The sequence below is a fragment of the Mustela erminea genome, chromosome 5 (assembly GCF_009829155.1).
Source record: "Mustela erminea isolate mMusErm1 chromosome 5, mMusErm1.Pri, whole genome shotgun sequence".
Taxonomy (NCBI): Eukaryota; Metazoa; Chordata; class Mammalia; order Carnivora; family Mustelidae; genus Mustela; species Mustela erminea.
The window spans coordinates 127,794,149-127,806,759 of NC_045618.1; positions in this window are offsets into that span (position 1 = coordinate 127,794,149).

Genomic DNA, 12,611 nt, shown 5'->3' on the forward strand with positions numbered 1-12,611 from the left:
GCAGAGGCTTAACCCACTGAGACACCCAGGCGCCCTCCACCCCCACCTTTTTTTTTCTTAATAGAGACACCAGGGCACAGGAGGAAGCACGGTTAAGGGCAGAGAAAGAGGGAGAGCAAGCATTTTAGCAGGCTGCAAGCCCAGCGTGGAGTGCAGGAGCCTGGGATCAGGATCTTAATGAAAGATAGGCGGAAGAAAGGCGAGTAGGGACACTCGGCCCTACCCTTAAAGCAAACTACCCTGGATTTTACACCGCAGTGCAAGGAGCCCTCCACCCTTTCGCACCTGAACGACTACCTGATAGGTAGATGAGCACGTGGACAGAAACCTGATTGGATGACAGGCTCGTGGAGGGTTACTGCCTGCCCACAAGCCCAATAAATCCCCTAGACTCAGAAACTCCCACTGCAACCATTTCAGATCCCTTTTCTGTTTGGGAGCATGGTCCTTTCTGTCTACAAATTTGGCTTTGCTGCCCAGCCCTCCTCAACTGGTCCACCTTTTCATTCTTCCAGGCAGCGTGACCAAGAACCTCGGGCATGGAAGGGAAGAAATCCTGCAACTGCTCGAGCCCAGTACGTAGGGCTTACTTGCTTAACCAAGTGAGCCATCCGGGTGCCGCTCTGTTACCTTCTGTAGGTAAGAGGATGAGAGGCAGGAAAAATAACCCGTTTCTTCTCTTTCTGGGTGCATTTATGTGTTTTTGCTTCAAAGATGGCTTATAGTCCGTTATGCTAAATTCACGCGGAGACGCTTGGCAAATGGTTGTAGGTAATATGCCAGTAAACGGCGGCAAGTAGACGAAGCAAGCACGCCAACAACCAGCAAGGTCATTTGACCATTAAAATAGCCCAATAATTCAGAATTTATACATATATTGAATTATTTTCTAATGTTTCATCCATTTATTTGCTGATTCATTCAATCATTTAGCACTTCATATAGTTTCATAGGTGAAATGTGGCATGTATGAAACGTGGCAAAGTGATATATTTTACCCAACTTCTATTACTGCTACTGTTTAACTCCTCTCATCTTGGTTATCCTCTAGGATAAGCAGGATTAGCTAGCTTGTTCTTTATACATTAATTTCTTTAACAAATATTAACTGAGCACCTAGTATGTATCAGACCCTGAGCTAAGGAAATGCAGGAAACCTAATGATACATAAAATCTGGCCCTTGTCCTTGATTAGCTTTCAGGCTACTGAGTACCAGCAGATGAACTACTTGTCTTTTATGTCCTTTGGGGGTAGAAAATATGGACAATCTTCCCTCATTATAAAACCATGGGGCACTCTGATTTTAATTTTCAAGTAAATACCATCAAAAAAGCCAGTTTTGTATTCCTTAAAACCATGATCTTTCCACAATAGTGTAAGTTGTCTTCGTTCATTTTCTGGACTTCCTCACCTTTCATTCAGTCCTTAGTTCCTGCTGTTGGACTTCTGTTTCTGTTACTACAGAGTATTTTTCTTATTTGGGTCGTCAGTGACCACCTAGCTATCAAACCCAATTCAAAGAAACACAAGTGAGGGAATGTATGATACATGCATTTATTCATTCTACAAATACACTTTGGGTACCCAATATCACAGTGCTAGGCATGCTAAGGGAACTCTTTTTTTTTTTTTTTTTTTTTTATGTTACGTTAGTCACATACAGTACATCATTAGTTTTTGATGTAGCATTCCAAGATTCATTGTTTGCCTATAACACCCAGTGCTCCATGTGATACGTGCCCTCCTTAATACCCATCACCAGGGTCACCCATTCCTCCACCCCCATTCCCTCTAAAACCCTGTTTTTGTTTTTGTTTTTGTTTTCCCTCAGAGGCCACAGTCTCCTGGTTCGTCTCACCCTCTGATTTCCCCCCTTCACTTAAGTATCTCTGTAGAGACAGTGGTGTCCTTTAAAAGACCACAAGTCTCTTGAGTATAAGACCTTTGTCTTTCCTTTATCCCTAGAATTTTATATACTTTTCAGGTCTTATCTGATCTTCTCTGATACATTTGATAGAAGAAACTTCTCCCTCCTTATTGTTTCTCCCCTTGCTCCGGCTTTGGTGATAATGTTTTGATGTGGTTTACTTGTTGCTTATGTGGCCCCTCCTTCCCAGTCAAAAGACTCCACTGAGAGGGAATAAGGTGGTCTTGTTTGCAGTACTGGTCCAGTGGCTAACACTATGGTTCTATTCCTTGGAGAAGAAGCCTAGAGCTCACTTCTATTTCATGAGGTACATAGGCTTGGGAGTCCAAAGCCTTAGCTGAGTTCTATCTAAATCTGGATAAAACTAAGATTTAATGACTAAAGAAAGGCAAAGTAGAAATGCCAAATTCCAGGGGCAGTTTTTGTTTTTGATTTTGTTTTGGGGATTTTTTGTTTTGTTTTGTTTTGTTTTTTTTGCTGATGTTGTCTTGTAGAACCAAATGGTCAAGAGCTATGGGAGAGGAAGCATTGAGGTTTTTAGAAGGAGGCACTTAGCAACATTCTCCAAACACAAGTGGTTTGATGTTTCCAGTCAGAATATAGATCAAGTACGAATAAATAAAACTTGCCTCTGGCATGGTAGAAACCCACTCTTTTTAATGGTAGTGCTTTCTTTTATGCAGAAATATTGGAAATCCCATTTTTCAGTTCTTTATCTGCTGCTCTCATATACATATAATGTAAATTTTGAGCAATTTTGCCCAAGCGTATAGTTTTGATTTTTTAAAGATTTTATTTATTTATTTGACAGAGAGCAAGCACAAACAGGGGAGTGGAGTGGCAGAGGAAGAGGGGGAAGCCAGCTCCCTGCTGAGCAGAGAGGCGGACATGGGGCTCCATCCCAGGACCCTGAGATCATGACCTGAGCTGAAGTGAGATGATTAACTAACTGAGCCATCCAGGCTCCCAGTACTCCTAGTTTCAGTTAACATAATCTATTCATAATTCTTGAAACATCTCTCTCATGAATCTCTTTATCATCTTGTAACTCTCCTCTTCCCTATGGGCATCCACTACCGTCCTTCTAAATATATTTATTGTACAAATATTAAGTACTGGGCCCAACAACAAATAAGACAGACATAATTCCTCTTCTCATGAAGGTAACAACCTAGGAAGGACACCATCATACTCTGTTAAAAATCAGTAGTTTTCCTAGCATGACTAGTACTATGGTTAGTACATAATAAGTACTCGATAAAATTTGTAGCATGGATGAGTAAACAAATGAACATGCCATGTTCTCTCTCATCTCTGTGCCTTTGAGGGTGAGGATTCCTCTGCCTAGAATGCTGTGCCCACACTTTTATACCTCATTTGATTCTTCTTGGTGCCATCATCTTTCTTTAGCCTTTTCTGAAGACCCCGGGTAACCTAGAGGCTACATTCTCTGTTCTCCTAAAGACCCCTATATATCTCATTCATACTTCATTTGTAGACTGTGGGTACAAACACAAGTACGACACAGCATGTCTTCATAGATCAAGTACATAGATCAAGTGAATTGCTTGAGGTCAGCAACCATGTCTCTTTCAGATGCTCCCTAGCATTCAGCACAGAGGCCGGTTCACAGTATTCGATCAGTGAATATGAATTGGTAAATGAGAAAAAAAAATGATTGAAATAAATTAATCTTAAAAATGAGTTTGTAACCAAAGTTTGCCAGACTTTAGCTCCAAATTTCTCCATCTGACAGCTAGGATCCAGCCAACTTGTTATTCTTGGCTTTGTCTTTCACTTTCTCATCATTATGCCTCACACCTACTCTTGCCTATAACAAATGCTTCTTCTACCTCTGCTACTACTAACCACTCACTTCAGAACCCCTGAAGTGTTAACTCCCTTCCCTATCTATACCACTCTCCTCACATTCCTAACTCACCAAACACCCCCTCATTCTTAGCATTTCCCAGCCCCTTATCTGAAATTGCTTCATTTTCCCTTGAAGCTCTGTCACACTTTTCTAATAAGATCATTATAAATTTTTCTTTATAATTTTACGTTCTTAAAATGTCTGCCATATTAGATTCCAGGCACCCTGAAGGGAGGACCTGTGTCTTGCAAAAGGCCCTGCAAAGAGGAAGCACGTTAAATTCAAGTTGAATTTGTGCTTTCGCTTCTTGTTAAATTACTTGATCATTTGGACAAGTAGCAACTCTCTTTCTCACTCACAGTCATGTGCACTGTAGGAATGCAGATCAAAAAGTTGGGGGAAAGAATCCTTTCAATAAACTCTGGAGAATATAATCTTCATTTTCCTCTCTGACAAAATTGTCAGGTTCATTTTGTAGCTGACCCAGCAGCAGCCACCAAACCATGTCATTATGGCATTTCAAATACCAGAGATAAAGAGAAGATTCTAAAAAACTAGATCACACACACAGGACAGAGAACCAAAATGGCATTGGTCTACCCAACAGCGATGTAGGAAGTTGGAAGACTATGGGGGAATATAATTCTTAGGGAAAAGGATTTCCTGCCTAGATTTCCATACTCTAACAAAATCATCAATAATTTGAATATAAACTTTTTCAGGGATGCAGAATCTCCAAGATTACATACCATGCCTCCTTTTGCAGGAAGTTACTAGGTGATGTGCTTTACTTGACAAGGAAATAAAGTAGGTAGGAGAAAGACAGGGAACCCAGCAAATAGAAAACCCACCACACAACAGAATGAGAAAACTAGCAAGTTGATAACAAAGAGTGATAGGCTTTGAAGGTAGCTAAAAGTGCAGCTAGCTCAGGCTGGAGCAAGAAAATAGGGCGCCCTGACAGGAATGTCCCCAAGATTTACGAACAAGTAAAACCAAACCAAACAACAACAACAACAAAACCAAAACTAGTAGATTATTGGGCAGAGTTGGTGATATAAAACCTTATCTGGAAAATCACTTTTAAAGGTTATTAATGGAAGGGAGATGATTTAGCTTTAGGTCCAAATGAAACCAAGTATATGAAAAGGATTAAGGGTTACTATTCTAAAAGAAGCTAAACATTATACCAAAAAAAAAAAAAAAGAGAGAGAGAGAGAGAGAAAATGAAAAGTAATCATACACAACTTAGAGAATATTTTTGTAGTCCTAATCATGAAAATGCCAAATAATATTTAATCAAAATGTATAGCTACCTTGAAAGAGTAAAGAAGAGAAAGAATGTGTGTAAGAAAGAAAAAAAAAATCCTACAGTTGCACATTAGAAAGTCAGTGAATCATGTTTTAAATCTGTGAATCAGAAGATAGTTGTGTGCTGTATTTAGACATGCAAAAGCAAATACCCTGTCGAAGAGCGAAGCGTTGAAGTGGGTGCCTCTGGCAACCAGGACGAGAGTGGAGAGGGGAGGAAACGTGGGAGCAGGGCTGCTGTTACTGGTTATAAAGCAATCATTCGTCCTATTAAGCTATGTGTATATATGACTTTGATACAAATAAAAGTATTAATAAAAATAAATACACCCTTACCCAGTAAAGCTGTGGACATGCACATCAAAGTTTAACCTTGTGTATAAGGTGGTTATCACAGCACTCTTCTGCTGTCCGTGGAGAACCAATGAAATTTTGGTTGTAGATTGTTCCTAAAGAGTCTAGGAAGGGGACTTCTTGATATTAGGGTCTGGTGGTGATACATAAACAACGTGGGCTTAGAATCTATAAACCTTAGTTGATCTCTTGCTAACTAGATAGCTTCAGGCAGGCTGCTTACATTCCCTAGGTTTTCTCAGACCTAAAATGAGGATAGAGATACCTTTATCCTAGGACTTCTTAGAATGACTACTCTAATTGCTGTAATAATGGTTGGCACTGTTAATATTGCTGTTAATCCAGGTTCCTCTACCATGGCCTTTCTGGAACTTGACTTACGTATTTCAGATTCTTGGGTTATCAGGAAAGGATCAAGCTGTCTTCCCAGTAAGAAGCATGACCATGGGCAAGTCACTTAAACTCTCTACACCTGAATTTTCTCAGTAACATGAGATCAGCACCCTTATGAAGAGTGAATGAAATAAGGTATATAAAGAGGTTACCAGAGAGCTTGACAATGAGTTCTCTGCAAATGCACAGTACTTTTGTGTTGTTCTCGTCCATCATTTGCTTATAGTGAATCAGCTTCCTTGGCTTTACCCTATCAACAGGGATTGAAATAATCAATCAGACTCAAAGAATTTTTTAAGTAGGAAGGCACCTAAGCTGTCAGGCAACTAAAGCCTTCTAATCATGTGCTCTTTCTTTTTTTCTTTTAATTTAATTAGTTTTAACCTTTAAGCTTTAGAAAGTGGAATCAATCAGAAGGCAAGTGTGCAGGGGAATGATTTTCCAATGCTTAGCATGTTAATTTAAATTTGGATTCTTCTAAATACAATAGGTCTCTACTATTTACAGAGTTATCTCTGAGTTGCAAAAATACTCTGTATGCTTTTTTCCTGGGTCACCGTGTCTTTCTCCCATACTTCCCTATTGAATCTTGGCTGCTACAGTCGGACAGAAAGCATGAGGACCCTTTGGTCTTGCAACTGTGGTAGAAACCTTAGCAGCAGACAGTAACTGCTCTGGATCTGTCAAATAGATGGAATCATGTTTTCTCTATTAGCAGAGTTGAGCGCTTCTTTGTCCTTGAGTGTATAATTACTCTTACATCCCATTATAGGCCACAGTAATTCTCAAAATGCGTTCATGTACCAGCATTCCAGCATCATTTTTGCATATCAGAAATGCAGCTTCTCAGACCTCTCCCCAGACCACTTGAATCAGAAACTTGAGGAGCAGGGCCCAGCAATATGTGTTGTAAAGAGCCCTCCAGGTCATTCTTGTACATACTAAAGTTGGACAATGGCTGGTCTAGATCTTTCCAAGCAGAAAAAGGGGAAAATGTATCAGGAAAAAAAAAAAAAAAAGAAAAGAAAAATCGTAACAATGTATTGGCACAGCCAGTGAGTATCAGATGAGCTGTATTCTACAGTTTCTTCTACATTTATTAGGCATCTCATACATGCCAGGCATTGTAATAGTCACGAAGTATTCAAGATGAATATATTATGGTATATCAAATATTTACCTGGCCCACCATCATTTTCATAAAATCATTCTACACACCTAATGGACTTACTGATGGTCTTTCTTATACATATAGATGCATTATCAGACCCTGCAGGATTATTTCCTGGCTGTAGCTTTCTTATTTAAATGATCATATTTTCTGCGGTCTCATGTCTGTTTTCTTGAGAGCTGATATATTGTATGGAAACTCACCTGCTCTGTTGAATGTTTAACATAGAATTTGGCTATAAAATAGATAATGTCCCTTTTTATCCAAGTAAAGCCTATACCTAGTGGCAAATTATCTTTGCTTTTACATAGCTCTAAATTATAGATAATTATAGCCAGAGTATTTGTGATCGCTCACAACAAAAAATTCCAAATGTGCACCCTTTTCTGCAGTCCGCAGAGATGGTCCTGGACACTCCCCCACCCCCACCCCAGGTTGCTAACCAGGGACTCAGTGTTCCCAAGACCTTAATGAGGTACATAGATGCCATTGCCACTCTCAGGCCCCTATAAAGTCAGAGAGCTTCCAAGGACTCAATTTTAACAAAGAATAAAAATCTAAGTAGATTCATCTTAAAGTTGGAAAATAAAATAATGGAGGATGGGCTTTGGAGAAGGGAATAAAGGAGGTGGAGGAGAGAGAGGCAAAGAAATAAGCATAATCGGCATTTTAATGGGAACGAGTAAACAGTCTGCACTATAATAAATCTCCCAGGCATTTGATCCCAATAAACCATCTTAATCCTTAGGGCTATTCTGGCAGCAAGAGATAACTGCTCTGAAACCAAAATCTATTTAGCATAAAACTCACATTCCGATGTTTACTGTGTATCTGCTTTTAAAAAATAAATTGAAAATCCAAACTTGGAGGTGATGTCAGGGGAAACAGCCTCTCTGGGCTCTTGGATGTGTCATCCAGCACCTGCCTGCCAAAGCCAACACTTGAATGCCCACTGGCTGGGGTAGCTGGAGGCCTTGTCAACGGAGGCCCTTAAAAACCCCCTTTCATCTGAGCATTGTTTGACTGGCTTGGGCTGTAGGAATTTTCCCTAGCTGGTGTACATGCAGGTGGCTTTTTGGTGAGGGTATAGTTTTCTAGAATCTCTCTTCTTTTTTTTTTCCCCCAGAGTTTCTCAAAGTTGACTTAAATAACTTCATAGTCCCATCTCGACAGATCTATGTGATGAAAGTATCGAAGTCACATGTCCATGTAGGGCTGGCCTGTAAAATCCTTAAATTGAAAAATATAAGAATTAACTGCCTTCAGTGTTAACTATGATCAAGGAGTGGTCCAACTTCATTTTTTTTTTTCCCCAGACCGTTAACTTATCTATGCCTGGTGTTCTTAATAACACGTGCTTGCCAGCTATTGCTATATAACATTATCCTGTCTAGTTATAAAAGCTATTGCCTGAAGTGATGTCAGGAACATGGGGAAACAGGTGGCTCTTGCCTTCAATTCCCCCTCACAGAAGGAGCAACTAGCAGCTATCCATAGAAAAGACACATTTATGAAGATCTCAGAACCCACAGGTGAGGCTGAAGTATCCCATTTGGACCATAAAAACTAGGGGAAAAAAATCTAGCACAGAAGGCTAAGAAGAGTGGTTTCACTTTGACTGTATCACCCCTACCCCAGTCCAGTGCAGCACCAGTCCAGTGCAGCACCATGTGATCAGCACCATGCTGATCACACTGGGTCTACAGTGTTTCCAGTGCAAAGAGGAGAACCTAAGGTGGACACACATCTTCTCCACTGTGCTGGGACACTCTCGGGGAGGCTCACTTAGGGACTGCCTCACATGGATCCCTGCAGGAATCAGCTAGAAAAGGGGAAAGGGGGGTGTATGTCACAGCAGTAAGCTTATGGATGTTGGCCACCATGTTCCTCTTGGCTGTGGTGCGTGACTGGAGAGCCCATCCAGTAGTTCTCCTCCACTGCTGGCTCTGGCCAGAGGGCTCAATCACCAGATCTGCTCACTTTGGGTCCCCAGCTGTCAGTTTGTCCCAACTACTGTAGAGACCCACACATGCAGGGAAGCAAGTCATTGGCCCTTCTCAACTGCCCAGCATGGTTTCCAGCCCTACCAAACCATGGAGTAAAGCCAGAGATGCTTGACAACTGGGCAGCACATCCAAAGCTGAAGCCACAGCAGGAAAACAAGTCAGCAGCCCCCACTCAAATGCTGAGAAAGCCTAGAAGAGGAAACTGCTTCCTCAATTGTGTGGCTACCTATGTAAGAACACAAGGATCTTGAAGAATCAGGTAAACGTACCACCACAAAAGAAAACTAATAAAGTTCCAATAACTGATGCTAAAGAAATGATTTATGCAGTGTCTGATACAGAGTTCATAATAAGACTCAGAGAAATTCAGTGGTGACAACCACTGTTGTGACAACAGAGATACACAGCTAAATAAAATTAGAAAAACCATACATGAACAAAATGAGAAGTTTGACAATTAAAAAAAAAAAAAAGTAATCCTAGAGCTGAAGAGACAATGACTAAAGAATTCAGTAGAAAGCTGCAGTAGCAGACTTGACCAAGGAAGAGGAAGAATGTGAATTTGAAGAGGGAGGATGTGAAATTATTCAGTCGGAAGAGTAAAAAGGAAAAAAAGAATGAAGAAAGCCTCTGTGAATTACAGGATACCATGCAAAGCAACAATGCACATCCTGGAATCTCAGAGAAGAGCGTGAAAAGGGAGCAGAAAGATTATTTAAGGAAATAATGGCTAAGAACTTCCCAAATCTAGAGTAAGATTTGGGTGTCCAAGATCATGAAGCTTGTAGGTCCCTGGAAAGTTTCAACTCGAAGATCCTCTTTAAGACATCATAAAGGTCTAAAACCAAAGAGAAAGAATTTTAAAAGCCACCAGAGGAAAAAAATATTCTTTATATACAAGGGAAACCTCAGAATCAGTGAGGGTTTTTTAGCAGAAACCTTGCAGGCCAGAAGAAATTGGGGTAGTAGAGTCAGAGTGCTGAAGGAAAAAAAACCTGCCAGTTAAAAAGTTTTCACTTGGCAAAATTGTCCTTTATAAATGGAGAGAAAAAGACCTTCCCAGAAAAACAAAAAAACACACAGAAAAAAACAAAGTTGAGAGATTTTACCACCACTAGACCTGCCTCTCAAGAAGCACTGAAAGTTCTTCAAGCACGAGATAGAAAATTCTAATTAGTGACATAAAAACCTTCCAAAACATAAAGCACTTAGAAAGGTAAGGATGTGGTCAAATTTAAAATACTCTAATACTGTAACATGGTGATGGGTTAATTTCTTCATTCTAATATAAAGGCTAAATGGTAAAAATATTTAAAATAATTTGAAATAATTTGTTTATATAAAAATTTGTTTCTATAAAAAGATGTAAATTGTGACATCAAAAGCGTGAAATGGGATTAAAAGAGTAGTTTTGTGGGGCGCCTGAGTGGCTCAGTGGGTTAAGCCTCTTGCCTTTGTTCAGGTCATGATCCCAGAGTCCTAGGATCGAGCCCCCGCATCAGGTTCTCTGCTCAGCAGGGAGTCCGCTTCCCCCCCCCTCTGCCTACTTGTGATCGCTGTCAAATAAATAAATAAAATCTTTTTTTTTAAAGATGGTTTCATATGTGATTAAAGCTAAATTGTTATCAGCTTAAAATAGACTTTTAGCCATAAGATATTTTATGTAAGTCTTGTAACTATAAAACAAACAAAAATTGTAGTAGTTACACAAAAGATAAACAGAAGTGAATCAAAGCATACCACTGCAGGAAAAACAAAAACACCAGTAAACAAAGGAAGACAGCAAGAGAAGAATAAAGAACAAAAGAACAAGAAAAAAACCAAAGATGAACTGAGATTTAACCCTGGTTTTCAAGGATGTTTCAACATGTACAAATTAATAAATGAGATACACTGCATTAATAAAATGGGGGACAAAAATCATAAGATCATCCCCATAGATACAGAAAAAACATTTGACAAAATTCAACATCCTTTCATGATATCATCATACATTATATCCTCATGTATTAACAAAGTAGGTGTAGAAGGAAAATACCTCAACATATGAATGGTCGCAAATGACAAGTCCATGTAACATCATATTCAATAATAAAAGTTAAATTTTTTTCCTGTAAGATCAGAAAAAAAGACAAAAGTACCTACTCTCAGCATTCTGTTTTAACATAGTAATGGAAATCCTAGTCAGAGCAATTAGGCAAAAAAGAGAAATAAAAGTCATCCAAATCAGAAAAGGAGAAGTAAAATGGTTCTTGTTTGCAAATGACATGATCTTATATAGAAAACTCTAACGATTCCATCAAAAAAATTGTTAGAACTAATAAATGAATGGAGTAATGTTTTAAGCTACAAAATCAGCATCTAAAAATCAGTTCTGTTTCTATATATTAATAGTAAACTATCTCTAAAAGAAATGAAGAAAGCATTCCATTTACAATAGCATCAAAAAGAATAAAATGCAAGTAAATGTAACCAAGGAGGTGAAAGATATACACCAAGCCATAAGATATTGATGAAAGAAACAAGACACAGATAAATGGAAAGATAATCCATATATCAGAAGAGTTTAATATTGCTGAAATGTCTATACTACTCAAAGCCATTTATAGATTCAATACAATCCATATCAAAATGGTCATTTTTCACAGAAATAAGAGAAAACAATCCTATACTTCAAATGGAATGACAAAAGACTATGAAGCCAAGTGATCTTGAAAAAGAACAAAGCTGGAGGTTTTACTCTTCTTGATTTCCAACTAATCTACCAAGTTATAGTCATCGAAACAGTGTGGCACGGACATAAAAACAGACACAGACCAACAGAACAAGAGAGAGCCTATAAATATACATACGTGTTCAGCTAATATTTGACAAAAGAGCCAAAAACACACATTAGGGAAAGGATAGTTTCTTCAGTAAATGATGTCAGGATAACTGGATAGTCACCAAAGAACGCAATTGGACCCCTGCCTTCTACCACTTACAAATATTAATTTGAAATGGATTAAAGATTTAAATGTAAGACCTGAAGCCAAAATACTCCTAGAATAAAACCTAGGAGAAAAACTCCTTGACGTTTGTAATGACGATGCTTTTCTGAATATGACACCCAAAGTGCGAGCAACAAAAGCAAGAATCAACAGGTGGGATTATACCAAACTAAAAGTCTCTACACAGAAAAAAAAAAAAAAAATCAACCAAATGAAAAGTCAACCTAAAGAGTGGGAGAAAATATTTGCAAACTAATTCCTCAGGGTTCCAAGTTCCAAAATCAATAAGGAATTCTTCTAAATCAAGACCAAGAAAATCTGAAGAAAAAATGTAATGTGGAAAGTACTCAAAGGACCTGCACAGACATTTTTTCAAAGACATGTGGCCAACAAGTACATGACAAAATGCTCAATATTATAATCATCAGGGAATTGAAAAAACCTCAGGGAAGGGGAGAGGACTTGATTATTTTTTTAAAGGGACATCATGAAATGCACTGGCTTAATATTTGCAGAATATCTTCCCTAGATAGAATCAAAAGTCCAGAAATCTGTGTAGCTGAATGTGCAGTTTACATGGTCTAG